The sequence below is a fragment of the Bidens hawaiensis genome, unplaced genomic scaffold (genome assembly GCF_021521415.1).
Source record: "Bidens hawaiensis isolate Kalapana, Puna unplaced genomic scaffold, B.hawaiensis_p1.1 tig00011963_1, whole genome shotgun sequence".
Classification (NCBI taxonomy): domain Eukaryota; kingdom Viridiplantae; phylum Streptophyta; class Magnoliopsida; order Asterales; family Asteraceae; genus Bidens; species Bidens hawaiensis.
The window spans coordinates 35,123-58,955 of NW_027491961.1; the positions used below are offsets into that span (position 1 = coordinate 35,123).

Here is a 23,833-nt window from a genome sequence, read left to right on the forward strand (position 1 = left end):
GGAACTCCATGGCTACCATCATGAAACCCTAACCATGTTGGGCCAGGCCTGGTTAGGGGTTACCTCCACAGACCCCTAACCCGTCAGGCTTTAGTTAGTAGATAATAATAATGTAATAAATATAATACATAATATAATTAATAAAAGGCCAAATCGGGTTTTGACGTACCCTACCCCTACAAGTTCCCCCCTAGTCCAGTGCTGCTCCTAGGCGTGAAGCGGTTAGGTGGAGTTATGGACTTACGAGGAGTGTTCGGAGGTGAGGGTTAATCGTTTTTTGACTCAGTGCTTCCTGCATACCCTTTTACATATATGTCTACCTTGCTTTCGGGTTGTAAAAGGTTCTAAATCATGATGGCGTATTTAGGTGTAACAGAGCGTGTCCGGCGTGCGAAGTGTGTCCAAAGTATGCGGAACGTGTCAGTCGCGTGGGGCTTATTATGAGGTGCCCAACCTTATATTCGGCGCATAGCTGTATGGGTGAATTATAAGGTTCCCATCATCGGGCTTATTATAAGGTGCCCAACTTTATGTTTGGCGTGTAGCCATATGTTTTTCATTAATATAAGCACTTAACTTTTTGTGCAATTTTTTAGCGTAAATCTTATATACTCAAACGTTTTGTTTTGTTTTATTTTGTTTATATATAAAAACCAAAATCAATATAAGCGAAAATTTTGAGGTTGTTGTAAAAACTTGTGAAGTAATTTACTTACTTGAGGAACTTGTAACCAAACATGTGATATTGTTAGCATTCCGGGACTTGGCCACGAGGGTTCCACACCTCTGACTCGAGGGTTCGCGCCTCTGACGCAAGGGTTTCGCGACTTGGCCGCAAGGAGTCCACGCCGAATGGGTTTTTTATAAGGATTCCCAACCTTTATGTTCGACGCGTAGCTGTATGTGTTTTTTATAAGGATTCCCGACCTTTATGTTCGGCACGTAGCTGTATAAGTTTTTGAGACAACTTATTCAAGTTCAGATACTTGTTTTATTATCTTCATGATTGCTAATTTAATGTTGGCAAATGCGATAATACAATTATCAAAACAAAACTTTTGACACACTTCATGAGTTACCTCATTAACTGCAGCTGCAAATGCCTTTTCATCTGATTTAGTCACTAGCTTATGGTGTAATTCTTGTTGTAGTTCCATTAGCATCTTCATTAAACTCAGACTTCATCTTCTTTCCTTTAGCTGATTCAACATATGTATCATCTCCACTTTCAGCATCAAAAGTTTCCAGTGCAAGATCCTTGGAACTCATTTCTTCAAGAAGACTACTCCTGCCCACATACCCTTGAGTAAAGAGACTTGTCTTAAGGGTATTTTGGTTTGAGGATGATGATCCAGGTGCAGAGGTATTAGGAATTTGACTTTGTGGTGAGATTGGCTGAATAGGAGTTTGGACAAACTGCATTGATTGCATTTGAGGAATTTGCAATTATTGATACCGAGGAACAGTATTATGCATAATTGAGGTTTGAACAAAATGTGTTGTGAAATGATTGTTGAAGCTTTATTGGTGAGAATTTGAGTGAGATGGATAATTTGGGTAGGTTATAAAAACTGGCTTTGATCGGGACTTGTCTCCAAATGAGTTCTGCATTCTTTGGCAAAGTGTCATAGTTTGTTATATTTGTGACATGTCATTTTCGACTTGCCAAAACCAACTTTTTGTCCTATTGTTAATCCTTTGGAAATTTTCTTCTAGTTCCTTTATAGAACTTGTTTGTTCTGACAGTTAGTAAAGCTAGTGAGTTCGAAATCTCCATTTCCTTCAAATCCACTAGATCTATATATTGAAAATCATCCACAACAAAGGATAAATTGCTAGATATATTTTTTGGATTATCATAAGCAACAAAGGCTTGATTTTCAAACCCTGTACCAATACCAGTAGTTTTGGGGAAATGATTATCCTCAGTGCAAAGCTCATAATTTGGCTCATGCTGTTCCTTTACTTGGACCTGATGGTTTTGATCTTTTATCAGTATAAGGATGACAATGTCTTTTGCTGAGTAAAAACTGGATTCTGTTAAATGTTGATGAGTTAGGTGCTGTTTGTTTTTGCAGACATAAACTGTCTGCAAGCTGATTTCATCTGTTTTCATGTCTGCAACTGAAGATGTGGTCTGAAGATCTGCAAGCTGAAAATATAAGACTGTTTGTTTTTATAAGCTGATACTGTCTGCATAACTGTCAAACTTATCTCACAAGATAGAAGTCATTTATTCAAGTTACATAGAAAATATAATAATAAAATTGTGGCGGCGGATGGTGGGTAGTGGCGATGGATGGTGGTGGTGGACAGTGGGTGGTGGTAATGGACGGTTTTGGTGGGTGGTGGACGGTGGTAGTTGACGGTGATGGCGTCCGACAGTGGGTGGTGGTGGTGATGAACGGTTGTGGTGGGTGGTGGACGGTGGTGATTGGTGGTGGCTGTGATGGATGGTGGTGGTGGTGGTGGTGGCGGACGATGGGTAGTGGTGGTGGATGCTGGTAGTGGCGGCGGACGGTGGGTAGTGGCGGTGGATGGTGGTGGACGGTGGCAGTGGGGGATGGTGGTGGTGGCGTACGGTGGGTGGTGGTGGCGGACAGTGGTGGGAGGAGTGGATGAGAGGGTGGCTTCAAAGGGATAAGAGTATGATTTTTTTGCGAAGATGTTTTAAGCAAGATTTCTTTGCTTTTCTTTTAAGATGAAAGAAGATAACTTAAGATCTGTTTTAAGAAAAAAAACAAACAGTCTTCAAGGGTAATGTCTGCGCGCGTGCAGACATTAGCTCCCTTGAAGATGTTTGAAGAAAAAACAAACACCCCCTTATTTTCATGATTGCTGTTTTTCAGAAAATGCTTAAGTATAACAATGTTAAATGATATTTTTTTCTTAACATTTGTCTTTTGTTTTGTTTTGTTTTTTTTGAATGAGGATGAAGGGAGAAATATTTTAGATTTTTTTACTTGTTTTTTAGTTTTGATTTATATATTTTACCCTTGGATGAAAGTTGAACGATAGTAAGAGATCGAAGTATGTTTTGCAAAGTAATGCGGCTAGCTAATCACATGGAGCCTCAAGGAAAACTTGGCCCATGATGGAAAGGAACATATATGGTGGTCGAAGCAAACGATAATGGTTTGCATGTTCTCACTCAAGAATCTAATTTCAAGAACATGGAACAGAGTGCACTTAAAATGTTATGGACTGCAGCCATTGAAAAGTATAATATTTGTCCCACATCAGTTGTATGGACAATTGATGTGAGGTATTTAAGCCAAATGGGTTTCTTCACCTATTGGTCATGGCTAGCTTCATCTAGGCTTAGCCACGTTGGTCACGGCTAGCTTCATCCAAGCCACTACTCCGTGGGTTACCACTCTAAGGTTGGTTTTAATACCAATGTTACAAGCTAAACATTCAAATTATAGTGTAATGTTATATACAAAATCTGAAGCGCACCCATTATAAAAATGGAGTGCAACCCATAACTACACTAGAAAGGTGATGGAGTGACTAAGGTATTAAATCCTAATGCATAGGTTGTGTTAGATCCTTGTGATATACCTTGTTATATCACGTTTTTAAAGTTTTTTTCTTTTAACATGGCCTCCTCCTTTCTGGTCCACAAGTTATTCAATACTCAATTGTTTTCATTTCTCAGTTTTTTGGTTAATAGAAATGAGGGGTGTATTCGTAAGTATTTTTTGAGAAAATACATAGAACAATCAACAAATTGTATTACTTTTATACCAAAGCTTATATAGCTATGGAATTTAGATTTATAACTTGTAGCTAGAAAGAACCATATATAATAAGGAAAATTTTAAAATATAAAAGACAAAAATGAGAAGTGTGAGAAAAATTTGTGGTTTAAACAACCTCTCAAAAAAATTAAAGAAAAAAAAAATTCATAACTCAAAATGTAGATAAAAAAACAAAAAAAAGCTAAAATGTTTCCTGTCTTTTTTGTTAAAAAAAAAAGATACAATGCCGAGAAAAAAAGAAACACAATAACAAAAAAAAAACACACACAATGATAAATAAAAAAAGATACAATAGATTATGTAACCATTTGTTTGGTCTAGTGGCAAATGGGTGTTACTCACAATCAAGAGGTTGTGGGTTCTAATCACACTTGTGACTTGTTTAATTTTTTTTTCATACAAAAGTTTTTTACACAACTCAAATTATAACCATCTAAGCCCATATAAAAATTAATCTTTTTAAACCCAACAAAATACCCCTTATTTAAGACCCAAAAAAATTTTCGCCTTCAGCCCAAAAGTTTTTTTGCTTTCTCGGAGCCGACCCTGATTAATACGTTGCAAAAGGTAAGTAAAACCCTAATCAATTCGATTTCGCAAAATCTGTTAACCTAAAATCGATTTTATAAGATATCTGATATGAACCCTAAATCGAAATCTGAAATCGAGATTGATTTTATTTATAGGAGAGAATTGAAATCGAAGAGGATTCACTCGAGATTCTAGGATCCCCCAATTCAGAAATGTTAGGAAGATAGTAGGAATGTAGGATCCCCCAATTCAGATAGGTGCTCTGTTTGTTTCTAATGTTTTTTTTTAAAGAAATACAAATAAACTTATTAGAAAGTTTTACCTTTTTTATTCACATGTAATCTTTCATTTGGAAACTGGGACATGTTGCATCTAATCTTTTCATTTGGAAATGGGGCATGGAACTAGTTGCATCTAAAGGATTACCGAGCTTTTTAATACATTATTAGTGAGAACCATCTAAGTCAAGCAACATATTCGGGTCGATTTAGTTACAAGTACATATTGCTTGATAAATGAACTTTTGTGCTAAGGGTTTATTATTATTATTTTTTTTGAAATTATAAATTGTTGGTCAATTGATTTGAAACTTAACAGTTAGGCTGCACTTTTTAGGGTAATCTGTTGCATTCTAAGTTTCAAGAGCATTATCGGAATTAGTGGCGGGTGTATAGTATAATTAGGGGTAGCGGACAAACTTTTCGTCGATAGTGTAATTTTTGTTCCATTTTGGGTCGGTTTCGTATTTCGTTACCTCTGGAAAAAATATTTTGTTACCCCTATTTGTTTAAAGCCCAACCAATTTAAAAGTTCAAATCAAATAAAGCCTAAACAAAGTTGATAGGCCAAAGTAAAAAAAAAAAAAAAAAAAAAAAAAAAAACATTAACCTTTTTTCTTTTGTTTGAACGAGAAACATCAAATAGAAATAGGCTCAACGGAATAATCATTTTTTAAAAGTTCAAATCATATAAAGCATAAACAAAGTTTATAGCCTAAAGCCAATAAAAACCATTAACCTTTTTTTTCTTTTGTTTGAACGAGTAACATCAAACAGAAACAAATTCAACAAAATCATCATTTTGAGGTTGAAGCTTTTAATACGGTTTTGGATATGCAAATTCAAGAACATGGAAATAGATTTTGTGAGGTCTTAACTAGTTTGTTAGAAAATATATCCGGTTAAGTCTATGAGATTTGTTTTCCAAGTTTAACATATCTAAGATAGTGGCATTTTTGGAGATGTATCCGAATGATTTTAGTATGAAGAAAGAGGGTGTATTTCAGGTGATCATATGACCTTTTATTACATTTTAAAGGAAGAAGATAAATTTGCAAGATTGAGTGGAATGTGTGACCTTGCTCGTGTAATGGTGGAAACCGGAAAGCACACCACTTTTTCTTTGGTTTATCGAATATTGAAACTAGTGTTGGTTTTACCGAGTGCAACTGCAAATGTTGAAATATGTTTTTCTAAAATGAAGCTTATCAATGCGGGTTTGCGCAAGCAAATTGGTGATGAGTATTTGAACAATGATTTAATTTGTGCGGTCGAAAAAGAAACGCTTGATAAAAAAAAGAGGGTGCAATGACTCGAGTCCAACTTTCAAAAACCGAAGAGGAGAAATTTGCACCCATGTGTTTAATTATATTTATTATCGTGTTTCTACATTTGTTTCGTTTACATTGTATGAAATATGGTAAAAAAAAATTTAAACGTTACCCCTAAGATTTATGTCTAGATCCGCCACTGATCGGAATCTTTATTTTAAAACTAAGATTTTAATTTTTGGCAAATTATATTTCAGGTCCGCAGAAATTAAGTGACTAATCTGGTCACAAGTAAAGTGTAGCTTTAAAGGGCATTCGGATAGACACGGATCAAGGGCAACAAAAACTGGATCAGGTTTGTTATTGATATCAGGCTTGTTATTTATATTTTATTTTTTTTTTGGCTAATTACTGTGTCATGACTTGGATTATTGATTATATTCTATGATGCAGGTAAAGGGAGATGGCCCAAAACTACGGTAAGGTTCTTTGTTAACATCATTTTTTTTATTCGGGAGTCATTTAGTGATAGTTATGGGGATGCATGACCTGTTTTTGTCATAATCCATACATTGATAAGATTGTTCAAAAAAGTGCAAGATTGTTTAGCTGCTCCACGGTTCCGGTCACGTGGTTTGTCTCCTTGATATTGATCACTTTGATAATTACCTTTATCTCGTCTTGGATTATTTTGACACCGATTTGAAGATACACATAGGTTCCAAGCCTGTTGATCGTTCAAAAATCCGAACCATTTTATATCATTTATGTCAAGGCGTTGCTTATTGCCACAGCCTCGGAGTTCTTCATCGTGATTTGAAACCAGTATACTTGTTAATTGAACAAAACGAGGGGGATGTGACACTGAAGATAGCTGATCTTGGGCTCGGTAGAGCTTTTACTCTTCCAGACACACCGTATACTGATGAGGTTTTTATCTTCTTCCTATTCCTATTTATTTGATGTTAATACTTTTGGTCAAAATTATATTATAATGCCAATTTTTATTTTGTAGATTGTTACGCCTTGGTATATGGCTCCCGAGGTGTTGTTAGGATCATTTGTTAAGTTCACTTGTGTTGATATATGGGCGGTTGCATTTTTGGTTAGTATTTGAAGAAACATGGGATTAATCTGTGTCGGATCCATGTCGATGTTCTCCGTCTTTGAGATGAATGAACCTACGACTTCATTTTCTTCTCCGGTTGCTTGAGACCTGCCATGAAATAGTAGGTGAGTGGAGGTGACTGCTAAGAGTTTCCTCTTTTTTACAAACACAAAAATATGTTGGAGGCCAAGGGTCCAAAAGAAAATCCTTCAAATGAGAGTTGAAGACCCCTTATATAGGAACTTCATGGATACCACCTGAAACCCTAACCATGTTGGGCCAAGCCTGGTTAGGGGTTACCTCCACAAACCCCCCAACCCGTTGGGTTTTAGTTAGTAGACTATAATAATGCAATAAATATAATACATAATGTAATAAATAAAAGGTCGTACCGGGTTTTGACGTACCCTACCCTTACAACTCTCCCCAGTTCAGTGCTGCTCCTAGGTGTGCAAGCGGTTAGGTGGAGTTCTGTACTTATGAGGAGTGTTCAGAGGTGAGGATTAATGGTTTTTTTTTACTCAGTGTTTCCCGTATGTACCCTTTACATATATGTCTACCTTGCTTTCGGGTTGTAAAAGGTTCTAAATCATGATAGCATATTTAGGTGTAACAGAGCGTGTCTGGCGTGCGAAGTGTGTCCATAGTATGCGGGTGTCAGTCATGCGGGGCTTATTATGAGGTGTCCAACCTATATTCGGCCCATAGCCGTATGGGTGAATTATAAGGTTTCCATCCTTGGGCTTATTATAAGATGCCCAACTTTTATGTTTGGCGCGTAGCCATATGTTTTGCATTAATATAAGCACTTAACTTTTTGTGAAATTTTTTAACGCAAATCTTATATACTCAAACTTTTTGTTTTGTTTTATTTTGTTTATATATAAACCAAAATCAATATGAGCGAAAAGTTTGAGGTTGTTGTAAAAACTTGTGAAGTAATTCACTTACTTGAGGAACTTGTAACCAAACATGTGTTATTGTTAGTGTTCTGGGACTTGGCCGCGAGGGTTCCAAGCCTTTGACGCAAGGGTTCCGCGACTTGGCGGCAAGGATTCCACGCCGTATGGGTTTTTTATAAGGATTCCCAACGTTTATGTTCAACGCGTAGCCGTATGAGTTTTTTATAAGGACTCACGACCTTTATGTTCAGCGCATAGCTACATGAGTTTTTGAAACAACTTATTCAAGTTCGATTACTTGTTTTATCATCTTCATGTTTGCTAATTTAATGTTGGCAAATGCAATAATACAACTATAAAGACAAAACTTTTGACACACTTTATGAGTTACCTCATTAACTGCAGCTGCAAATGCCTTTTCATCTGATTTAGTCACTTGCTTAAGGTGTAATTCTTGTTGTAGTTCCATTAGCATCTTCATTATACTCATACTTCATCTTCTTTTCTTTAGCTGATTCAACATAAGTATCATCTCCATTTTCAGCATCAAAAGTTTCCAGTGCAAGATCCTTGGAACTCATTTCTTCAAGAAGACTAATCCTGCCCACATACCCTTGAGTAAAGAGACTTGTCTTAGGGGTATTTTGGTTTGAGGATGATGATCCAGGTGCAGAGGTATTAGGAATTTGACTTTGCGGTGAGATTGGCTTAATAGGAGTTTGGACAAACTACATTGGTTGCATTTGAGGAATTTGCAATTATTGATACTGAGGAACAGTATTATGCATAATTGAGGTTTGAATAAAATGTGTTGCGGAATGATTGTTGAAGCTTTGTTGGTGAGAATTTGAGTGAGATGGAGAATTTCGGTAGGTTATAAAAGCTGGCTTTGATTGGGACTTGTCTGCAAATGAGTTCTGCATTCTTTGGCAAAGTGTCATAGTTTGTTACATTTATGACATGTCATTTTTGACTTGTCAAAACCAACCATTTTATCCTATTGTTAATCCTTGGAAATTTTCTTCTGTTTCCTTTATAGAACTTGTTTGTTCTTACCGTTAGTAAAGCTAGTGAGTTTGAAATCTCCATTTCCTTCAAATCCACTGGATCTATATATAAATCATCCACAACAAAGGATAAATTGCTAGATGTATTTTTTTGCATTATCATAAGCAACAACAGCTTGGTTTTCAAACCATGTACCAATACCAGTAGTTTTGGGGAAATGGCTGTCCTCAATGCAAACCTCATAATTTGGCTCATGTTGTTCCTTTAATTGGACCTGATGGTTTTGATCTTTTATCAGTATAAGGATGACAATGTCTGTTGCTGAGTAAAAATTGGATTCTGTTAAATGTTGATGAGTTATTTTCATGATTGTTGTTTTTCAGAAAATGCTGAAGTATAACCATGTTAAATGATATTTTTTCCTTAACATTTGTCTTTTATTATTATTATTATTATTTTGGATGAGGATGACGGGAAAAACATTTTATATTCTTTTTACTTGTTTTTTAGTTTTTGATTTATATTGGATGAAAGTTGAATGATGTAAGAGAGAGAAGTATGTTTTGCTAAGTAATGTGGCTAGTTAGTCACATGGAGCCTCAAGGAAAACTTGGCCCACGATGGAAAGGAACATATATGGTGGTCGAAGCAAATGATAATGGTTTGCATGTTCTCACTCATGAATCTAATTTCGAGAACATGGAACATAGTGTGCTTAAAATGTAATGGACTGCAATCATTGCAAAGTATGATATTTGTCCCACATCAGTTGTATGGACAATTGATGTGAGATGTTTAAGCCAAATGAGTTTCTTCACCCATTGGTCACGACTGGCTTCATCTAGGCATAGCCACGTTGGTCACGACTGGCTTCATCCAAGTCGCTACTCTGTGGGTTACCACTCCAAGGTTGGTTTTGATACCAATGTTACAAGCTAAACATTCAAATTATAGTGTAATATTATATATAAAATCTGAAGTGCGCCCATTATTAAAATGGAGTGCATCCCATAACTATACTAGAAAAGTGATGGAGTGACTAAGGTATTAAATCCTAATAATGCATAGGTCTTTAGTTCGATCCTTGTGATATACCTTGCTATATCACTTTTTAAAATTTTTTTTATTTAACATGGCCTCCTCCTTGCTGGTCCACATGTTATTCAATACTCGATTGTTTTCATTTTTCAGTTTTTTAGTTAATAGAAATGAGGGGTGTATTCGTAAGTATTTTTTTGAGAAAATACACAATCAACAAATTGTATTAATTTTATACCAAAGCTTATAAAGCTATGGAATTTAGATTTATAACTTGTAGCTAGAAAGAACCATATATTATAAGGAAAATTTTAAAATATAAAAGACAAAAATGAGAAGTGTGAGAAAAATTTGTGGTTTAAAAAAACCTCTCAAAAAAATTAAAGGAAAAAAAAATTCATAACTTAAAATAGATAAAAAACAAAAAAAGCTAAAATGTTTTCTGTCTTTTTTGTTAAAAAAAAGATACAATGCCGAGAAAAAAAGAAACACAATAACAAAGAAAAACACAATGATAAATAAAAAAAGATACAATAGATCACAAAATATAACACAATGCCGCGTAATATAACATAATCTCAAGAAAAAAGAAACAATGTTAAGGAAAATTGATACAATCAATGAGAAAATAAATAAAAAGGACAATAATAAATAAAAAGATTCAATGGTGTTTTTTTCTTAACATTGTGTCTTTTTTTAACGAGGACGACAAGAGAAATATTTTAGTTTTTATATATATATTTTGAGTTATTCTTTTTTTTATTAATTTTTTTATTATCTATTCAGAGGTTTTTTTAAGGTAAAAATCATCCTCATCTTTCTCAATTTTATCCCTATTTGTATAATATCTTGTCCCTATATAAGCCTAACTATTTGACTCAAGAGGCCCTTGGGTTCAAATGCTCAATTAACTAAACATATTATTGGCCATATAGAATTAACTAATTAAACATATTATTGGCCATATAGAATTAACTAAAAGAGGAATCTGCTTTTTAATCTTATTATTTGTGCCTCAAAATATTAATGATCAAATATGTGTAATTTATGCCATTTTATTATATCTAATGGCGATTTTTTTTATTATTATTGTAACATATTTTTATTATGTTATGAACCTTACCCGTAGCAAATTATCGAACCGAGCTAAATTTTTATGTTTAAAAACAGTGCACCCACTGGAAAAAATTTCTAGATTCGCTACTGCATACAACTAATGCGAGACAAGTTTCATATCTTGCAATGGTTTCAGTCTGTAACACAAAATGTGTTACATGTAATTTATTTTAGCTTGTACTTCGTACTTTGACGAGATGTGTTACGCTTGCCTTGCTATATAATAAAAGTTTCTAAGTTTCAATTTGGGTAATACAGCTAACATACTAGTAACCAAGAAGATACCCCGAAACAAAAGCCTTAGTGTTATAATGCAATAGTAAAAGTGCTATGGCATAAAAATACAAGCTCAAATCTGATTAAAGGATATGAACAATTTTAAACTAAGATGTCACGACGTATCAGGGGCATCTAGTCATCTACGTATGCAAACGGATCCGATACTATAACCCGGCCCATCTAATATTATGCACCTGACTACCCCAAATATTGGGCTTACATGTAGCTCCATAGAACATAAAATCTACACAACATTTATAATTATCACATGACATATCCAATAATATATAAACAACTAATAAAATTACTACCCAACAACGAATATAATACTCTGGGTATCACAACCGGACTTAGGCTTCAATTTTCCTACGCTGCCAAAGATGTTTTCTTCCAGTTCCTTTATAGACCTTGTTTGTTCTAACTGTTAGTAAAACTAGTGAGTTCGAAATCTCCATTTCCTCCAAATCCACTAGATCTATGTATTGCAAATCATCCACAATAAATGATAAATTGCTAGATATATTTTTTGGATTATCATAAGGAACAAAAGCTTGATTCTCAAACCATGTACCAATATCAGTAGTTTCGGGGAAATGATTATCCTTAGTGCAAACCTCATATTTTGGCTCATGTTGTTCCTTTACTTGGACCTGATGGCTTTGCTGAGTAAAAACTAGATTTTGTTAAATGTTGATGAGTTATTTTCATGCTTGTTGTTTTTCATAAAATGCTGAAGTATAATCAAGTTAACTGATATTTTTTCCTTAACATCTGTTTTTTTTTAACCAGGATGACGGGAGAAATATTTTAGTTTTTTTTTTTACTTGTTTTTGAGTTTTTGATTTATATTTTTTACTCTTAGATGAAAGTTGAATGATGTAAGAGATAGCATTGGTTTTGCAGAGTAATGTGGCTAGCTAGTCAGATGGAGCCTCTAAGGAAAACTTGGCCCATGATGGGAAGGAACATATGTAGTGGTCGACACAAATGATAATGGTTCGCATGTTTTCACTCAGGAATATAATTCCTAGAACATGGAACAGAGTGCACTTAAAATGTTACGGACTGTAACCATTGCAAAGCATGATATTTGTCCCACATTAGTTGTATAGACAATTGATGTAAGGTTCTTAAGCCAAATGGGTTTCTTCACCCATTTGTCACGGCTGGCTTCATCTAGGCATATCCACGTTGGTCACGACTAGCTTCATCCAAGCCACTACTCCGTGGGTTACCACTACAAGGTTGGTTTTGATACCAATGTTACAAGCTAAACATTCAAATTATAGTGTAATGCTATATATAAATGTTGAAGCTTTGTTTGAGTGAGATGGAGAATTTGGGTAGGTTACAAAAGTTGGCTTTGATTGGGATTTGTCTGCAAATGAGTTCTGCATTCTTTGGCAAAGTGTCATAGTTTTTTGCATTTGTGACATGTCATTCTCGACTTGGCAAAGCCAACCTTTTGTCATATTGTTAATCTTTGGAAATTTTCTTATAGTTCCTTTATAGAACTTTTTTGTTCTGAGTGTTAGTAAAGCTAGTGAGTTTGAAATCTCCATTTCCCCCAAATCCACTGGATCTATATATTGCAAATCATCCACAACAAAGGATAAATTACTAGATATATTTTTTGGATTATCGTAAGCAACAAAAGCTTGATTCTCAAACCTTGTACTAATACCAGTAGTTTTGGGGAAATGATTATCCTCAGGGCAAACCTCATAATTTGGCTCATGATGTTCCTTTACTTGGACCCGATGGTTTTGATCTTTTATCTGTATAAGGATGACAATATCTTTTGCTGAGTAAAAACTGGATTCTATTAAATGTTGATGAGTTATTTTCATGAATGTTGTTTTCAATTATTGTATCGTATTTTTATTATGTTATGAGCCTTACCTGTAGCGAACTGTTGAACCGGCCCAAATTTTTTATGTTTAAAAACATTGCAGCCACTGGAAAAAAATTTTGGATCCGCTACTGCATTCAACTGATGCGAGACAAGTTTTATACCTTAAGATGGTTTCAGTCTGTAACACAAAATGTGTTATATGTAATTTATTTTAGCTTGTACTTCAACTTTGACGAGTTGTGTTACGCTTGCCTCGCTATGTAATAAAAGCTTCTAAGTTTCAATTTGGGTAATACAACTAACATATTAGTACATCCGCATCAATCTGATTGGAACTAAATTGGATTAGTGAATGATAATTTTACAAAACACTTTCTTGTAACCAAGAAGATACCCGGAAACAAAAGCCTTTGTGTTATAGTGCAATTGTAAAAGTGCTATGGCATAAAAATACAAGCTCAAATCCGATTAAAGGATATGAACAATTTTAAACTAAGATGTCGCGACGTATTAGGGGCATCTAGTCATCTACATATGCAAACGGATCCGACACTATAACCCGGCCCATCTAATATTATGCACCTGACTACCCCAAATATTGGGCTTACATGTAGCTCCATAGAACATAAAATCTACACAACATTTATAATTATTACATGACATATCCAATAATATATAAGCAACTAATACAATTACTACCCAACAACGAATATACTACTCTGGGTATCACATCCGGACTTAGGCTTCAATTTTCCTGCGCTGCCAAAGATGCTTTGATCCACTTAATCCCATATTGTGTTCACATATCGCAAACATTGAACCTAGTTTAGTGAGTACTCAACCAAAATGGACATTTTAGGAGTCTAAAATATACTACAAGTCTAATTTCCAACCCTAGTGGCCTCGTGTAATTTTGACAAGTTTTAGTACTTCAAACTAGACTTATTATCCACTATCATGTGCCACAATTTTGTGAACTCAACCCAACCTATCTTTCATGCTTTTCTTATTTCACCTTTCACCGCTTTCAACCTACTTTTCTCGCTTTTCTTACCTAGTCATGCAATAAATAAACAATATAGAATTGCCATTTGGATTATTAAATATTTCAACACAAAAACATTTCCTTAAGGTCATAAAATCATTGAATTGCAAACCTTTATGGTCTCTCATGGGTAAAACCCTTGATGCATTAATCTAACTTAGGGGCGAAAGACCAACTGAGTTAGACATCATTTGCCTTTTAGGTGCATCTCTCCAAGGGGGTTTTCTTAAGCCCGATGGAAAGGTCGCTCTCTGTGGGATCTTTCCTTGTACGTGTGCCAACTTTGATGCCAGGTGAGCCGAGTTAAGACAACTAAAAGGAAGAACACACCTTCCACTCTTCCAGCCCAACCATAAGCCCATTGAATTTGAGACTTTTGTGCTTTTTTAGGTGGTATGTTTAATCAAAAAGTTATTTTACTCCTTTTAGGCCTTTGACTTTTGTGCTAAAATAACGTTTTTCTAAAACTTGTTTTATAGGTGATAAAAATCAGGAATTTGTTAGTTTGAGTAACCATCTCTCTCGTAAGGGCCTTGTTTGGGGCTTGTTCGGAGCTTAGTAGCCCATATAGTATCGGCTTGATTAAACGTGTTACTTATTGCCGTTCAAAGTCGCCAAAAAAATCATTTTTTCAAACTTTTTCATAGGTGATAAAAATCCCGGTTAGTTAGTTTGAGCATCCGCATTCCTCTCATTAGGGCCTCGTTTGAGAGTTTTGACTTAGATCTCTTATGGCACATACGAGGCTACTTAGACATGGCCATGAAGAAGTATTGGGCCTTCATTCATAGTTGGTTTTGGTGTGAAACGTTGGATTGTAAGCCTTCATTAAATGGCATCACCATAAAATCCGACGATGACACATGACATTTTTATAGTGTCACCGTCACCTCAAAAACACGTTATTGTGCTAATAAACTGTCTCGAGTGCTAACAAATCGATGAGTTGAACCATAGCATTTCAATCTCTGTCTCCATCTATAAAAGTTGAAAAAAAAATGATAACATATTTAAAATAAATACAAGGATAAACAATCATTTAAAAGAAAAAAAATATAAAACTTTTACCATGAAAAAACACTTTGTGGCTCCTTCAAACAAACCTTCTTATAAACTCTTCCTTGAGATGAATTTGAACAATTTTTTATTGATATCCATATCGGTTCAAGCTTTGTTATATCTCTGCTCTTTGCATGCATCAGATAGTCCTTGTTATATTATTTTTGGACCTGGACCTCCATAGTGGGCTCCATCTGATCCCACGTCACCACCCAAGCTGATATGGAGTCCCATATTGGTGTATTTGACGACCTGGCTCCTAGCTCCGCTATGTGAGATAACGGAACACCTAGAAGTAATTAAAGCGTGGTCAACTACCTAAAACACTTCTTTTTTAGCTAAATCCCCTAAACCATCAAAAATTCCATTTATCCAGATCATAACAATCATCCGATATATTGGATTTGATTCATGTGTTTATGCCTTTTCATAAAAGAACAATCATATAAATAAAAAGTAGTACATGCAGCTAAAATAGTCAATTAACAAAAAACATGACATAATTAAAACCAAATGTCTATAACTTGAACAAGCTCACAACCTAAAAACCAGCACCAAATACTTGTAGCACGCGACTATATGACTTATAATTATCACTGTTGTTCCTTAAGATTTGAAGCTTCTTTAATCTACTCCCCTCCCCGTCCTGTGACAAAAAAAAAGGAGCTTCAACAAAGTAACAGACAGACATATGAACTCGCATAATAAAACAAGCTGCACCAACATTGTGCACAATGCTTAATTTGGTCTCAACAAGAAATAAGAACCCCTAATCAAATAGATGATACTATAGTACCCAATATTGAATTCCGTATGTATGACAGCCGCCACTCTTCCCTTTGTTCATATGTAGAATTTCCAAACCGGCCCGAGACTGAAACCAAACATTTTGGATACTAAAACCCCGTAACTAGACTGTTAAAGGGTGAGTCAGTCTCGGGTTACTCTGGTTGGGATTCGGCTTGGGTTAGCACTATTCTGAAAACACGATTCGTGCATGTGATGTTATGCCACCAGTCTAGAAACTTGAGTATGAAAATTATGCAATTCGAGTAGTGCTAAACCCAAGACCAACAGCATGCAAATTTGGTTCTAAACATAACAAGATAAACGTAATATAGTTATAACAAGATAAACTATATTGGGTTCCAAACATAGCAAGATAAACTTAATTAATTTGGTTCCAAACATAAGAACTAAATAAGAATAGCTAGGTAGTGCAGGAGATGACCATTGCAGAAGAAGATGATAAAGAAAGAAACCTGAATCAAAGATAGAAAATATTATAGCATCAACAAAAAGTCTAGATCACCACTCGCAGCTACATCACAACATTGCTCGTGCAACTCCTGTAATTATGTCATAAGGTTGGTTTTATATATATACACATTGTAATGTAATTCTTGAACAGTAATAATACATACCTCAGTCAAGGTGGCTTTTGAAGAACCACTTAGCAAATAGTTTTTTACTTCAGTAGACACAATAACTCTCGTAAATTTGTACGTGTGCATCAAAAAACAATACAATTTTGGAAGAATCTTTAAAGTCTTTAAGTTAACAAGTGGGGAAGGTTGGCGTGAGATTAGTCTCAGGGATGCATTCAAAAGCTGCAGAAAATTGTATTCAAGAAAACACACTATACACAAAACACAACAGAATAACTCATGTCTAAAAAGCTAACCTGAATAATCTCTGGTGAGTGAAAGAAGTTTGACATTGGGGAACTTTTGAATGATACAAATAATAGTAGGAGCATCTTTGCTCCTTAAATGATAAAAAGAGAGTTGTGCTTCTTCCAAAAAATCGAAAGCTTCCGCTGAGAACATGGAAGGACACTCACCTCTAATGAGCAACGAAGCAAGCTTAGGAGCAGAAATTCCATAATATCCATGGGACTTTAAAATAGTCAGACTTTTCAGTTGAGGTGTAACCACGTCGACTCTAAATACAGTGCCTGCCTCCTCAAGCTTGAGATTAGAAAGCCGAGGATGACTAATCCTTAGAGCGTTTGATCCCGTCATTTTGCAGCAATTTAAGGTCAGACTCTCCAAGTTGGGGCACATGGAGAGAAACCCATCATGTAATGTGATAAAATTAAGACTCAATGTTGTTAAATATGAAAGCTCTCGTGTTGATGTGAGTATAGCGTAATCGCTTAAAGAACGCCAAGTCAAAGTGAGATGTTTGGGATGAGTAGGTGAACTTGAAAAGGATAAAGGGTATCCTGTGTGCTTGTGATTAAACAACCACGGAACAAATTGAGACATAAATGCAATGTTCACTTGTTGGGCATTGAGGGAGAATGCATGGTTTATAATCCGGGCAGCACCGCAGCCATCCATTCCACTAGCATAAAGTTTGAAAGAAGACAGCGGAGCTTGATTGTTTCGACGAGATAGGACATGGGTAACAAAGTCGAAGAACTTGTCCATGGTACGGAAATCGTCACTTGAGAAACTAAGATGTGGAATTGAAGTCCACACACACCTCCATCTTGATGACAAAACACAGGTTCCAATAGCATCTTTTAAACCAACAAAAGAGAGGATTTTTAGGATCAGATCATCCGGCAACCCGCTTAGCCTATCGCCTTCTATGTTCATTCTCATCCTATCACGTCCAGAATCCATTCACCGGCCTTGTTTTTGACTCTAGAACCAGAAAAATGTCAATTACCACCCACATAAATTCATTAAAAACCAAACAAAATACAATAATACACATTTAGGTTAGGTCGACTTAAATCTAGACCATTAATTACTGAACTGCTATGGTGTTTTAACAAATCTTCTACACTTTTCTTTTAAAATCCCTTTAAACTGATTAAATCTCCTGCCTGCAAATTGATTGATTGATTGATTATTATATTATTATTATGTATTTAGCCCTAAAAACAAATAATTAGGTCATGATTTCAAACCTATCAAACGGAATATGTGATATGATGATGATCTAGAACAATCGCTAGGGCTTTCTTGCGAAAACATACCTTTTTCTGCAGATCAAAACTTGCTGATCGCTTCACACAGATGGATTTGCAGAGAAGTGAATGTTCTACGAATATCAGATCGTTGATTTGCTAGCGGAGTTTTCAATGTTAAGATTGAGAGCCAGTTTTTACCCTAAATTAAAATACATCCTTAAAAAGTCCGGCCCAACATTTTTTTACCTTTTATCTTTTACACGGATGTTCAATGTGGTTTAGAAGGATTTCACATTTGGTTCTTTAACTATGAGAAATTACATGCATGCTCTCTTATATTTTCATAGTCATTTAACTGGATGATATTAAGTTTTTCAGTTAAATGTATGATTAAATTACTAAAATACTCATACCCATATATAAATATAATAAAGATCGATCAAGATCTTGAGTTTGATGTACATCAATATTTTGAATTTGAGTTTGTAACTTAGGAGATAGCCAGCTAATTGCAGGTTTTCGTCTTTCACGAAAGTTCTTGTTTTTTCGGGTAAATACGCGACCTACATTTCTAGAGATGTTATAACAGAATTTTGTGAGTGTATTGTGAGGTTAATTGTGACTATGATTGTGAATTTTTTAATTTGATTACTCTAAATTGTAAAGAGTTTACATAGCGGAGATGGTCAACGGTTGTTTTGGTTACCGAAGATGAAAGTGTAAGCAGTTGAGTGGTCGGGGCCAAGGTCTATTTTATTATTTAACTAGTTCTTCTACCTGGCGTGTTGCGTCGGGGCAGCTGACAAAACTCAAGCGTTGTGTCACACCCCGACTTAGGGCTTAGGCGTGACACCTGTAGTTGGTACCTATTTTGAAAATACATCAGAGTTGTGGGTTGTTAGCGAAAGTCTTTGGTTAAAATAAAATATTAATTTATTTTGAAAATCTCTTGGAATAAATATCTAAGTATTTGATTTACAAACTTTTGTTTATTTTTGTTTGCAATATTTTATTAATAAAAACTGAGTCATCTCCACTTGCGAGCATTTAACTCTATGAATGGCTCTAATTCATTGATATCTGTACTATACTTGCTTTCCTATAATATGGGGGAAAAATACGTCAGGGATATGCTAGTGAATCGTTACTCTAAAAACATTTAATAAATCTTTGACTAACAAGATAGTTTTTTTGAACAATCTCAGCAGAAACGTCTCTTATTTATGGGAATTTGTGTCACTGCTATACACACACAATTATGGTTCTCCGGGAACTAACGCCCATTGGAGAACTTTTGTTATGTCTGTTAGCCTGCGGCCACGTAGCCTTGATTGATAGGTTAACAAATATGTTTGGATCCAGACACATGTGTACTCGGCCTGAGTTGCTTTTATTTTCTATCTTGTGACTTAGGGATCACGTATTCCCTAAAATTTAAAGATCACGTAATCTCTTATAAACATTTGACTGACTGTTTAAGATAAACAACCCGTTTATCTTAATGACTGACTGTAAAAGGTTTAATGTATTCATCTGTGATTGTCTTTTCTGAATGATGTGGTGATCTCGTTTGAAAACCTTTGTGAACGAATGATGATTGATCTTACGCGGGTATTTGGAGTTTATATGCCTAAGCTTGTACAGGCAGCACTTCTACTCTTTATCGTGTATTGAAGCTTGAACCGTCGGAACTTCGGGGCTTGGAACGTACTACGAGGTTGGCACACAAACCGAGGCTAAGTGTGTGAAAATGATGGTGTTTGTTGTGAGTTAGAATGTGCCACCGGCCTAAAAAGGAAGGGCCTTTCTCTCTGGGGGTAGGAAAATCATGATCGAGATAGCGGGTTATGGAACTTGGGTGTGGGTCTTTTGTCGAAATGGAATGGACTTTTTATTTATTATTTATCGTAAATGAGTGAAGCATTAAACATAGTATGCGTATGCCCGTCCCCCATCAGCGTGTTTTTTTGTTTTACGCGCCCGTTGTCACACCCTAACCTACGGCGGAATATGCTGGGGAGCGCCATAATTGTATCATAGCTCAAAAGACACTAAAATAAATCCACGTGTCAATATCTAAATTATTAAATTCATATTATTCAAGTTCATAAAAACACAAACATTGTCTCATGGAAATAAACATTACAATTAAATAGAAAGAAATAAATAAGTCTTTAATTCATGCATCCTAAGGTCGAATCTACTCTTTAAACCTCTTGCTTCATCTAATATAGCTACATGCGCCATGCGGGAAAATACATAGTTTGTCAACATAAAGTTGAGCAAGTAATCATGGTTTTTGAATACATATAATATAAAAATGACAATTCCTTGCGATAATATGAAATATTACAACTGGCATAACAACAATATAACAATAACTAGTTTTAGAGCCCGCGTTACATACGGGATAATTCAAATTATAAAATTATAAGTAAAACAAATAATTAAATGACGTATATGAAAAAAAAAATTATTACATCTATGCTTGTATCTATACAATGTGTACATAAATTGATTTTATTTATATCACAAAATGGTTTTTTTTAAATGAACTTAATAAAAAAATGTCCGTGCAAAATCGTATCCGATAATGTTTCTTTCTATTGAAAAATTCATTCTCGGTGTCATATATGTATAATTAAAAGAATTTTGGTTATGAACCAATTTCGAAAATAAGACTTCTCATACGATAGTAGTTCTAATCAATCAGCCTAAATATAAAGAGGCGTTACCTTTATTGATGTATTTATCAATTTACCACCCATCAAAAGAAATTTAGGATATTAAATTATAACAATGGATGTTCTTCAAGAACTATGTTTTTCTGAGCTACACCATAAAAAAGATTTTGATAACTTTCAGAGTGCTTCTCGACTTTGTCATAATGACAACATAAAAAATAACATGTTAACCCATTCAATTTTGTGAATATTTTGTTTCATTTGAGCATAGTTTTGCATGACATGCTTCTCATACAACGTTCTGATCACCATTGAAGAAAAATTGATATTGACATAAATATTTGGAATTTGATAAAAGTTAGAAGCATTGATAGGCATGGGGGTGGCATGTCGAAAGTGTTTGCAATCTTTTCTTAAGTTTAATAGTTGAGGGAAAAAATAGTCAATTTGCCAAATCCCGAACCTGATTATTTCAAAAAATGCCCTTAAAAATAAACTTGGAACCCTAATCATGTTTAAAATTATAACTTTCATGCTTTTGACATTTTAAAGTCAACACTTTGAACCCATAACAAATTTGACGACAAATCTATTTTGCATTCTCAAACTTTTAAAAATACTCAAATTTTCATTTTTGACCCGTAACAAAATTTGACCTAAATGTAGTTAACTTGTACCAAACAATCTATTTACTAACTTTTGACCCATAAAATCAAATTTAACTTCCACAAAAAACCCAAAACAATTTTCATTTGAGAAACATGATTTGTTGTTGATTTTTGGAATTCACCAAGTATTTTAAAATATATAGTAAAATAATATGTTAATATTTATATTTATAAAAATATATAGATATTATATAAATATAGTGTAAAAGGAAAGTGAATAATTATTGATTTATTACATATATTAGGGTATATTAGTTTTGGAGGGAAAAAATATGTGAGAATTAACCAAAACATGACAAGTGTCCCCATTTATTTTACTTTATTAGAATATAGGTAGATATAAAAGTTGTCTTTTCACTCGAATCCCTTGGATAACGAGCTACTCCGACGGCGTATGATCATACTAATGAGGATGAGGATGAGGATGAGATGCCAACCACCAAAACATAAAATAAACACATAGTCACATTTACACGTATAACTAATTGAGCAATATCACAAAACGCAAATAGTGGAATTGTAGTGAAAATTGATTAACGCATAACGCCCCCAAAAATATAAAACGGTAAAAAGGAGAATGTGAATTACTTATCTTATGTTTGGATTAAATGAGGATGAGATAATAATAAATAGTGAGAAAAAACACGTTCAAGCCTTCGAGATACGTCAACAAAGATGCCCTGATTGATACGATAGTATTATATTAATAACCCAAGAAAATTAAGGAGACAAAAAAGATTTGGGATTTGATGTGTTACTATGGGTTTGAACATCATTATTGTAAGATAATTGGATTGAAAGATTTAAAGTCGTTTAGAGTTTAGTTTCATTATTACAATCGTTATTTATTATTTCTATCATTATTAATATCATTCCTATTATTATTATTATTATTTGGTAACTAAGATAAGCGATATAATTTATAATATCTATATTTTCAAGTAATGAATTTTAATAATGCATAACCGATATTTAGCATTAATAAACATTATATATATACTTTGATGAAACATTGGTGTTAATTATTTATAAAAAGTTACACATATGTATATATATTACGGAAAAATTATTTGAACCTTTAAGCTATATCGATTTAGATAAAATATATTTTTGTTTGTAAATTATTTATGTATATATATATGTATGTTTAGGTATATATTTATATATACTTGTAGATAGAACAAATATGACGCCATGGCCAAAATAATACCTCTTAGGTTCGGTTTTACTAAAATAATGTTTATTTCTTATTATTATCATTATTAAAGAAATTAAAACAATGAATTACAAAAAAATAAACAGAATCGGGCCTGGGGGATTCGAACCCGCGCCCCTCGGTCGATTCTTAGTTAATCTTGCAAACGCTAGCCACCAGACTAGCATTCTGTTTTGATTAAGTGACGAGTTTGGTTACTTAAATATACTTAATCTCATTCATGTTCTTCCCCAAATCAAAACCTAACTTTAATCGGTTGAATTGATAATTGTTTGTTACAATTTGTTTAGGGTTAACGTTAGTTGATGAATGAAGATATGATTGAGTGAATTAATTACCAGAAACACTAATGATTTGTTGATGAACGACGGGCTAGACTTCGCGGCTCAAACCCGAACTCGTTTAGGGTCTGGACGAGCTTGTAGAATGAAATTAAGTTAGGGTTTCGGTTCGTGATGCTATGAGGAAGGCGAGTGCAAGTTTAATTGAATTTTTATTGTGTTTATATAGTAGTTTAGTTACCTAGGTCAGCCACGGTTTATAATCGCAATTATGTCTATTAATCAATTTGATAAATATCCAATATTGGTGCCACAAGATCTGTTTGCCTGCTTTCGTTTTAAGGATATAGGATTTGTTTTTCAAAGATAAACACTATATGTATTATGGTTCAAATGGTGATTCCCGTTTCCACCTACTATGTGCTGCTTTGGCTGCGAGGGTTCGAATCCCGTTCAGGTATTTTTTTTAACCTGTTTATTATAATTTTTTGTGGGACAGCTGTTGTTGTGGTTTTACGCACGTGTCCATCACACCTGGCTCTTCGGTTTTATGCTTTATCCTGCATGTTGTGTTACTCCTCTTCAGTCACTTCATTTTTTGTTTGCTGGTTTCTGCTTTCAGGTATCATATTTTAGGGCTTTTTCCATTTCTGTGATTCGTTTATCATTATAGATGATGATTTCTTTCTAATTTTTTTGTGGTCTTAATTAGGTATAAGTTTAGAGCTATTTTGAGACTTTCATTTTTGTTCCTATTGTTGTTAATTTAGGTTTTTGTGATTCGAAATTTGACTTCAGTTTTTC

At 34.4% G+C, this 23,833-nt stretch overlaps 1 pseudogene; it reads right to left on the minus strand.

The window, feature by feature from the left end:
- Nucleotides 1-8,294: 8,294 nt before the first annotated feature.
- On the minus strand, nt 8,295-17,860 carry LOC143539656 (F-box protein At4g22280-like; annotated as a pseudogene).
- Between the last annotated feature and the right edge of the window lie 5,973 nt (nt 17,861-23,833).